Genomic DNA, 10877 nt, shown 5'->3' on the forward strand with positions numbered 1-10877 from the left:
GAACTCTGGAAAATAATCACCAGCGCATCCACGATTTCCCGAGCCACCTCCTTCAGTACCCTGAGATGCAGGCCATCAGGTCCCGGAGACTTATTTTTTTTTAGATTAGATTACTTACAGTGTGGAAACAGGCCCTTCGGCCCAACAAGTCCACACCGCCCCGCCAAAGCGTAACACACCCATACCCCTACATCTACATCTACATCTACCCCTTACCTAACACTACGGGCAATTTAGCATGGCCAATTCACCTGACCTGCACATCTTTGGACTGTGGGAGGAAACCGGAGCACCCGGAGGAAACCCACGCAGACACGGGGAGAACGTGCAAACTCCACACAGTCAGTCGCTTGAGGCGGGAATTGAACCTAACAGTCTCTCCAACACCAAATCCTGGCAAATATAAATTCCCTTATGTTCAGGTCCTTCAGCCACTGTTACCTCAGGGAGATTGCTTGTGTCTTCCCCAGTGAACACAGATCTGAAGTACCCATATAATTCCTCTGCCATTTCTTTGTTCCCAGTCATATATTCCCCTGTTTCTGTCTTCAAGGGCCCAATTTTTGTCCTAACCATTTTTTTGCCTTGGACATACCTAAAAAACCTTTTACTATCCTCCTTCATATTCTTGGCCAGTTTACCTTCGTACCTCATTTTTTCTCCGCGTATTTCCTTCTTACTAATCCTCTGTTGTTCTTTAAAAGCTTCCCAGTCCTCAGTTTTCCCACTTATCTTCGCTAAGTTATACTTTTTCTCTTTTAACTTTATATGTTTCTTTACTTCCCTCGTCAGCCACGGCCGCCCATGTCTCCTCCTGGGATCTTTCTTCCTTTTAGGAATGAACTGATCCTGCAACTTCTGCATTATACACTTCGGCTTTAAAACTCAATCCCCCAGCTAATGAAAGCCAATACAACATATTCTTTCTTAACACTATCAGCTTGGTGGCAAATTTGATGGATCTCTGGTCATGAAATCCAAGATCTATCTGTTCCTCCACACTATTCAGTATTCTGTCTTTACCCCTGTATTCTGCATTCAAGTCTCATCTCCCAAAATGCATCACTTCACACTTTTCCAGATTTGACTTTATCTGCCACTTCTCAGCCCAGCTCTACATCCTGTCAATGTCCCATTGCTACCTCCAGCAGACATCCACACTATTCACCACTCCACCAATCTTCGTGTCATTGGCAAACTTAATTACTCACTCTTCCACTCACACATCCAAGTCATACATAAAATCACAAAGAGCAGAGATTTTTGGCCTCTCCCTACAGAAAACCACTGGTCACTGAGCTCCAGGCTGAATGATTTCCATCTGTCATCACCCTCTGTCTTCTATGGGCCAGGAATTCTCTATCCAGACAGGCAGGTTTCCCTGTATCCCATGCTCTGTACTTTCTCAATGAGCCATAAATGTGTTTTGTCACATTCTCAAAGCATTCAATAAGATTTGTGAGGCATGACCTGTCCCTTACAAAGTCATGATGACTTTCTCTAATCAAACTATGGTTTTCCAAGGAATCATAAATCCTGTATCTCAGTCTCCAATAATCTGCACATCACAGACAGAAGACTGACAGGTCTGTGATTCCCAGGATTATCTCTATTCCCTTTCTTGAACAACGCATGGCTGATTCACCTAACCTGCACATCTTTGGGCTGTGGGTGGAAACCGGCGCACCTATCGGCAACCCACGCAGACATGGAGAGAATGTGCAAACTCCACACAGACAGTCGCCTGGGGATGGAATTGAAATCACATCCCTCGTGCTGTGAGGCAGCAGTGCTAACTACTGAGCCACCGTGCTGTCCCATGTAACTCTCTAGAGCCCTCCTTGGTTCCTCAAACTTAAGTTAGCTTCCTTCTTCCTCTTGACTAGATGTTCTACATCCCTTGGAACCTTGTCAAATGCTTTGCTGAAGTTCATGTAGTCAACGCTGAGTGCTCTGCCTTTATCTATCTCTCGGTCAACTCCTCGAAGAGTCAATCTGGTTTGTGAAATACAGTTTTCCACTCACAAAGCCATGCTGACTATCTCTAATCAGCCCTTGTCTTTCCAAATATATATAGCTCCTTTCTCTCAGAATCTCCGCCAATAACTTACCCAGTACTGGCTCACTGGGCTGTGATTTCCTGGCTTTTCCCTGCAGCCCTTAAGTGATGGAACAGCATTAGCCACCCTCCAGTCTTCTGATAACTCATTGTGTCTGTTGATAATATAAATATCTCTGTTAGGGACACTGCAATCTCTTCCCGAAATTCCCATGAATATTCAAGGATAGACCTAATGAGATACTGAGGATTGATCTACCTTTATTTGTTTTAAGATTCCAGCACTTTTTCTTCTCTGTTGAGGATTCTTTCCAAGACATCGCTATTTATTTCCCCACTTTCCCGAGCTTCCATGTCTTTCTCCACACTAAATTCCGACAACACTATTTTGTCTAATATCTCACCCACCTCCTGACAGTTAAGGGACCCTCTTCTCTACCAAGTTACTCTTTATCCCTTATTGAAACTTGTGTAAAGGTTTCTGAAAATTCAACTAAATCGTTTCCTCGGTTACAGCCACTCCTACACCCGTATCTATTCTGCCATTTGTATTCACACCAATAAAAATAAAATCCAACAGGCTCAAAAACACATTCTCTTTTTATTAAATGCATTTCTAAGGGTCCAGTTATTGTTTATTGACATATCCTTTCAAACACATTCCTGCATGCTCTTGAATTACTGTCAGGCTAACACTGTTTGGTTTCAGACTGGCAGCAGAAATGGTTTTGCGAGTTCGTGTTTATCAATCTGAAAAAGGTAGCTTACAGGTTCAACAGGTAATAGATGTTTTAGAAATAGGGAGGGTCGTGGGGACTGAAGGACATTATGGAGAAAGGGAGTGATGTGGGGACTGTATGAGATTATGGACACAGAGAGTGCAGTGGTGACTGAAGAACAATATGGAGATAGGGAGTGCTGTGGGGACTGAAAGGGGCGAAAGAGATCAGCAGGGCTGTTGGGCCTGAAGGAGGTTGTTCAAATCAGGAGGATCATGGGGATTGAAAGAGGTTACTCTGAACGGGAGGGTCGTGGGACTGGATGAGATTATGGAGATAGGGAGAGCCGTGGGGCCTTTTGGAGGTTATGGAGTTAGGGAGGTTTGTGGGGTATGATTCAGGTTACATAGATAGGAAGAGTTGTGGGGACTGAAGGAGTTTATGGAGATAGGGAGGACTGTGGGGACTGAAGGAGGTTATATAGATAGTATGTTTATAGAGAAGCACAGGAAAGAAGAGCAGGTATCAGCCATTTGACTACAGAGTCGGTCCTACCGATTCAATATGATCACGACTGATCATTTAACCCAGTGCAGTATTCCTGCTTTCACACCTTACTCTGATATTATAGTGACTACTGGCATTTAGTGATACAGCGGGCTGTAGTAACTGGGATGGGGGTGGGCGGGGGGGTGGGTACTTACAGAGATAGGGAAGGTTGTGGAAGCTGGGACAGGTGACAGAGACAGGGCGGGTTTTAGGAATGGGAGGACTCTACATAGATTTGGAGGAATGCAGGGGTGGGACATGATAACAATCACAGGGAGGGTTTTGGGAGCTCGATCTGAGACGGGTCCAGCTGAGAACAGAAGTGAGTCAAACAGTCAGGGACAGGCAGGGACAAGGTAGGATTAATAAATTAAGCTGCATTTATTTCAATGCAAGAGGCCTAACAGGGAAGGCAGATGAACTCAGGGCATGGTTAGGAACATGGGAATGGGATCTCATAGCAATTTCAGAAACATTGCTCAGGGATGGGCAGGACTGGCAGCTTAATTTTCCAGGATACAAATGCTACAGGAAGAATAGAAAGGGAGGCAAGAGAGGAGGGGGAGTGGCATTTTTGATAAGGGATAGCATTACAGCTGTGCTGAGGGATAATATTCCCAGAAATGCATCCAGGGAAGTTATTTGGGTGGAACTGAGGGATAAGAAAGTGATGATCATCTTTTTCGGATTGTATTATAAACCCTCCAATAGTCAGAGGCAAATTGAGAACCAAACTTGTAAGGAGATCTCAGCTATCTGTAAGAATAATAGGGTAGGTATAGAAGGGGATTTTAACTTTCCAAACATTGACTGGGACTGCCATAGTGTTAAAGGTTTAGATGGAGAGGAATTTCTTAAGTGTGTACAAGACAATTTTCTGATTCAGTATATGGATGTACCTACTAGAGAAGGTGCAAAACTTGACCTACTCTTGGGAAATAAGGCAGGGCAGGTGAGTGAGGTGTCAGTGGGGGAGCACTTTGGGGCCAGCGACCATAATTCTACTTGTTTTAAAATAGTGATGGAAAAGGATAGATCAGATCAAAAAGTTGATGTTCTAAATTGGAGAAAGGCCAATTTTGACGGTATTAGGCAAGAACTTTTGAAAGCTGATTGGAGGCAGATGTTCGCAGCTAAAGGTACGGCTAGAAAATGGGGAGCCTTCAGAAATGAGATAACAAGAGTCCAGAGAAAGTATATTCCTGTCAGGGTGAAAGGGGAGGCTGGTAGGTATAGGGAATTCTGAATGACTAAAGAAATTGAGTGTTTGGTTCAGAAAAAGAAGGAAACACATGTCAGGTATAGACAGGATAGATCGAGTGAATCCTTAGAAGAGTATAAAGGAAGTTGGAGTATACTTAAGAGGGAAATCAGGAGGGCAAAACGCGGACATGAGATAGGTCTGACAAATAGAATTAAGGAGAATGCAAAGGGTTTTTACAAATATATTAAGGAAAAAAAAGGGTAACTAGGGAGAGAATAGGGCCCCTCAAAGATCAGCAAGGCGGCCTTTGTGTGGTGCCACAGAAAATGGGGGAGATACTAAATGAATATTTTGCATCGGTATTTACTGTTGAAAAGGATATGGAAGATATAGACTGGAGGGAAATAGATGGTGACATCTTGCAAAACGTCCAGATTACAGAGGAGGAATTGCTGGATGTCCTGAAATGGTTAAAGGTGAATAAATCCCCAGGAACTGATCAGGTGTACCCTAGAACTCTGTGGGAAGCTAGAAAAGTGATTGCTGGGCCACTTGCTGAGATATTTGTATCATTGATAGTCACAGGTGAGATGCCGGAAGACTGTAGTTTGGCAAACGTGGTGCCACTGTTTAAGAAGGGTGGTAAAGACAAGCCAGGGAACTATAGACCAGTGAGCCTGAACTCAGTGGTGGGCAAGTTGTTGGAAGGAATCCTGAGGGACAGGATGTACATGTATGTGGAAAGGCAAGGACTGATTAGGAATAGTCGACATGGCTTTGTGCGTGGGAAAACATGTCTCACGAACTTGATTGAGTTTTTTGAAACAGTAACAAACAATATTGAGGAGGGCAGAGTGATAGATGTGATCTATATGGACTTCAGTGAGGCATTCGACAAGGTCCCCCATGGGAGACAGGTTAGCAAGGTTAGAACTCATGGAATACAGTGAGAACTAACCATTTGGATACAGAACTGGCTCAAAGGTAAAAGACAGAGTGGTGGTGGAGGGTTGTTTTTCTGACTGGAGGCCTGTGACCAGTGCAGTGCCACAAAGATCGGTGCTGGGCCCTCTACTTTTTGTCATTTACATAAATGATTTGGATGTGAGCATAAGAGGTACAGTTAGTAAGTTTACAGATGACACCAAAATTGGAGGTGTAGTGGACAGAGAAGAGGGTTACAACAGGATCTGGACCAGATGGGACAATGGGCTAACTGGCAGATGGAGTTTAATTCAAATAAATGCGATGTGCTGCATTTTGGGAAAGCAAATATTAGCAGGACTTATACACGTAATGGTTAGGTCCTAGGGAGTGTTGCTGACCAAAGAGACCTTGGAGTGCAAGTTCATAGCTCCTTGAAAGTACAGTCACAGGTAGATAGGATAGTGAAGGCGGCATTTGGTATGCTTTCCTTTATTGGTCAGAGTATTCAGTACAGGACATTGGTTTGGCCACTGTTGGAATGTTTTGTGCAAGTCCGGTCTCCTTCCTATCGGAAGAATTCTTGTGAAACTTGAAAGGGTTCACAAAAGATTTACAAGGATATTGCCAGGATTGGAGGATTTGAGCTACAGGGAGACGCTGAACAGGCTGGGGCTGTTTTCCCTGGAGCTTCGGAGGCTGAGGGGTGACCTTACAGAGGTTTACAAAATTATGAGGGGCATGGATTGGATAGGATAGGATAAATAGACAAAGTATTTTCCCTGGGGTCAGGGAGTCCAGAACTTGAGGGCATAGGTTTAGGGTGAGCGGGGAAAGATATAAAAGAGACCTAAGGGGCAACTTTTTCACGCAGAGGGTGGTACGTGTATGGAACAAGCTGACAGAGGATGTGGTGGAGGATGGTACAATTGCAACATTTAAGAGACATTTGGATGGGTATATGAATGGGAAGGGTTTTGAGGGATATGGACCGGGTGCTGGCAGGTGGATCTAGATTGGGATATCTGGTAGGCATGGACGGGTTGGACCGAAGGGTCTGTTTCCGTGCTGTACATCTGTATGACTCTATCACTCATAGAGGTGATAGAAATAAACTGTGTGGTCACATCTGGAGGAGATTAAAGGTATAAAGGTTTGTAGTAACCGAAGGAAATTACATCAATCGGGACCAGCAGAGTTTACAGAGACTGAGTGCGTTTTGGAGACAGGAAGAGTTCATAGTCATCATTAGAAATGCAGAAACTAATTTATGAGAGAAGCAGGGTCACTCTGCTTTGTGCCCAGAGACAAGGAGGAGTCTAACGGCTGGAGGAGGTTACTAAGGTACAGAGCTTTTTTGTTGTCATGACGGGAAAGGTTAGAGAGATCATGAAGGTAGTAGGAGTTCAAAAAGGTCAGAAAGACAGGGAGGTTTTTCAGGTCTGGAAAGGACTACACAGACCAGGATGGCTTGAGGAACTGACGAGTTGTTTTTCTTCAGTTAAGGAGAGAACCCGGGATTAAAGGCAAAGGCAGAAACTTGGAGAGTTTTACTGATATGAGGAGCTTACAGGGATAAGCAGGATTGTAGGGGCTGATAGAGATTGGGAAGTGGTATCGATGAAACAGACAATGGAGAAACTGACAGGCATAGGGAGGGTTCTGTGGAACAGATGAATTTACAGACAAGATGGTGATAATGAAGCCTGAGAATTTTCTCATGTTCCTTGCCCAGCATTGTTCCTACATCATGCCCTCGGGGTCTGAATTAAAGTCCACTAACTCCTCCCTGTGCTGTTTACTGTGAGTGATCTTACCGGCTGCAGGATTTACTGAAGGCTAGAGATCTCCATCTCTCTCTGGCTGACCAACTGTCTTCAATGTGGTGATGGACGAGACAGGATTTGGGAATTCTGCTGAGTCAGGGACATCAGGAATACCTACAGGAGACAGAGAAGTAGACAGAATGGGAAATTAGACTAATGCAATGAAGGTTACACATGGAGAATGGCACTGAGTCCCACAGAGATCTGGAAATTCCCAGTCTCCATCCATGGCCTGTGCAGTTGCTTCCCTCTGGAGTGGAGAATGCTGTTGACTCAGGATCTGGAGTAGCTGCAAGAGCGAGAGACACTGACAGAGGCAGCAATTAGACCCACAGTGAGGGATATCACATGGAGAGAGGCAGTGATATCAGCAGAGTGCAGGAATGTATCAGGATCACACAATGGTATCATCAGAAGTGGTTCTGACCAGTGAGCACTGCTACCAGTACTCAGGGAGGACTGACCTATTTTATTGCGATAGGCTCCTCTGGTACCAGGAGTATGCAGTGTGCTATAAATGGACACAGATGAGGATGGGGACAGGGTCTGAGGTGAATGGAAATTCCCAAGTCCAAAGAGAAAGGTTGAAATATTGGAACACCACGGAGATGTGAATGAAGACCAAAAGAAACAGTAAGGGACTGAGTTTATTTAAAATACAACATTGTCAAACAGATTTGTGACAGGAAATTATTGGTTAAAATAATTCCTCATACACCACAAGTGACATCACTTCCGCCCCTCACATCATCACTGATGTCACACACTCAGTGACTTCCACGCCCCCCCCACTGCCGTGTTTGCCACCACTTCCGCCACCACCAACGCCACTCATCTGCATTCTGCTGACACCACCCCCAAGTCCCACCGTCACAATCCCTGCCCCCAGAACCCTGAGGGGAACACCACCCCTGCTCATGACTCCATCCCCATTCCCCCTAACATCACACCCACTCCAGTTACAGGCTCCGTCGCCTCCCCCAGCTCCACACCTACGCTTGGTCCGAGCTCCCAGTCCTGCCGAGTTTTCACCATTCCACCTGACCTCCCCCTCACTGAGGACGAATGATCAGTCCTCAGCAAAGGCCTCACCTTTATCCCCCTCCGTCCACACATCAATGAATTTAATACATGCTGTGACATCGAACACTTCTTCCACCACCTCCGCCTCAGAGCTTACTTTGACAATGAAGACTCCCAGCAATTTTCTGAGGACCCCTTTGCTGGCCTCCAATACACTCCATCCACCTGGACACCCCGTGCTGGCCTATTACCGGTCTTCGATTTCTTCATTTCCAACTTCCACCGAGACATTAACCGCCTCAACCTATCTACCCCCTCCCCCACTCCAAACTCTCACCCTCACAACGTGCAGCCCTCTACTTCCTCTGCTCCAGTACCGACCTCACCATCAAACCAGCAGATAAAGGGGGTGCAGTGGTAGTCTGGTGCACTGACCTCTACACCACTGAAGCCATGATGCCAACTCAAAGACACCTCCTCCTACCACCCCCTCCACCATGACCCACCACCCATCACCAAACCATCATCTCCCAGAGCATACAGAACCTCATCACCTCAGGAGGAGATTTCCCAACCACAGCTTCCAACCTCATTGTCCGGGATCCCCCACTGCCCGGTTCTACCTCCTTCCCAAGATCCACAAGCCTGACCACCCTGGCCGACCCATTGGCTCAGCATGCTCCTACCCCACCGAACTCATGTCTACCTACCTCGACATTGTCCTATCCCCCAGTCCAGGAATTACCCACATTGGTTCGAGACACCACTCACACCCTCCAATCCTCCAAGACTTCCGTTTCCCTGGCCACCAATGCCTCATTTTCACCATGAATACCCAATCCCTCTACACCTCCATCCACCATGACCAGGACCTCCAAGCCCTCCGTTTCTTCCTCTCCCGATGTCCACAACAGTACTCTTCCACCGACACTCTCATTCGTTTGGCTGAACTTGTCCTCACCCTTAACAATTTTTCCTTCAAATCCTCCCACTTCCTCCAGACCAAAGGGGTAGCCATGGGCACCCGTATGGGCCCCAGCTCTGCATGTCTCTTTGTTAGCTACGTAGAACAGTCCATCTTCTGTAGTTACAATGGCAGCACTCCCCACGTCTTCCTCCGCTACATTGATGACTGCATTGGCACCACCTCGTGCTCCCTCGAGGAGTTTGAGCAATTCATCAACTTCACCATCACATTCCACCCTGACCTTAAATTTACCTGGACCATCTCAGACAACTCCCTCCCCTTCCTGGACCTCTCAATCCCCATTAATGACAACCGACTTGACACCGACATTTTTTTACAAACCTACCGACTCCCACAGCTGCCTAGATTACACATCTTCCCATCCTACCGCCTGCAAAATTCCCAACCCCTATTCCCAATTCTTCCACCTCCGCTGTATCTGCTCCCAGGTGGGCCAGTTCCACCACAGAACACATCAGGTAGCCTCCTTCTTTCGAGATCGGAATTTCCCTTCCCACGTGGTAAAAGATGCCCTCTAACGCATCTCGACCATATCCCACACCTTTGCCCTCAGACCCCACCCCTCCAACCATAACAAGGACAGAACGCCCCTGGTGCTCACCTTCCCCCCTTCCAACCTTCGTATAAACCAAATTATCCGTCGCCATTTCCTCCACCTCCAAACGGACCCCACCACCAGGGATATATTTCCCTCCCCACCCCTCTCCGCTTTCCCTCCATGACTATCTGGTCAGTTCCATGCCCCCCCAAAAACCCATCCTCCCTTCCTGGCACCTTCTCCTGCCACTGCAGGAATTGCAAAACCTGCGCCCACACCTCCTCCCTCACCACATCCAAGTCCCCAAAGGAGCCTTCCACATCCAAAGTTTTACCTGCACATCCACCAATATCATTTATTGTATCCGTTGCTCCCGATGCGGTCTCCTCTGCATTGGGGAGGCTGGACACCTCCTCGCAGAGCACATTCGGGAACATCTCTGGTACACCCGCACCAATCAACCCCACCGCCCTGTGACCCAACATTTCAACTCCCCCTCCCACTCTGCCGAGGACATGCAGGTCCTGGGCTTCCTCCACCGCCACTTCCCCACCACCCAGCGCCTGGAGGAAGAACGCCTCACCTTCCGCCTCAGAACACTTCAACCCCAGGGCATCAATGTGGACTTCACCAGTTTCCTCGTTTCCCCTTCCCCCATCTCACCCCACCTCCAGCCTTCCAGCTCAGCACCGCCCTCATGACCTGTCCTCATGGCCTCTCTCCCTTCCCACCTATCCATTCCACCCTCGTCTCTGACCTATCACCCCCATCCCCACCCCCATTCACCCATTGTACTCTTTGCTACCTTCCCCCATCCTCCAATCTGACCGATCACCTTCTTCCCCACCCCATTCACCTACTGTACTCTATGCTACTTTCTCTCCATCCCCACCCCCCTCTCATTTATCTCCCCACTCTGCAGGCTCCCGGCCTCTGTTCCTGATGAAGAGCTTTTGCCCGAAACGTCGATTTCCTGCTCCATGGATGCTGCCTGACCTGCCGTGCTTTTCCAGCACCACTCTAATCTAGACTCTGGTTTCCAGCATC

This window comes from Chiloscyllium punctatum, chromosome 17, assembly GCF_047496795.1.
Source record: "Chiloscyllium punctatum isolate Juve2018m chromosome 17, sChiPun1.3, whole genome shotgun sequence".
NCBI classification, from domain to species: Eukaryota; Metazoa; Chordata; class Chondrichthyes; order Orectolobiformes; family Hemiscylliidae; genus Chiloscyllium; species Chiloscyllium punctatum.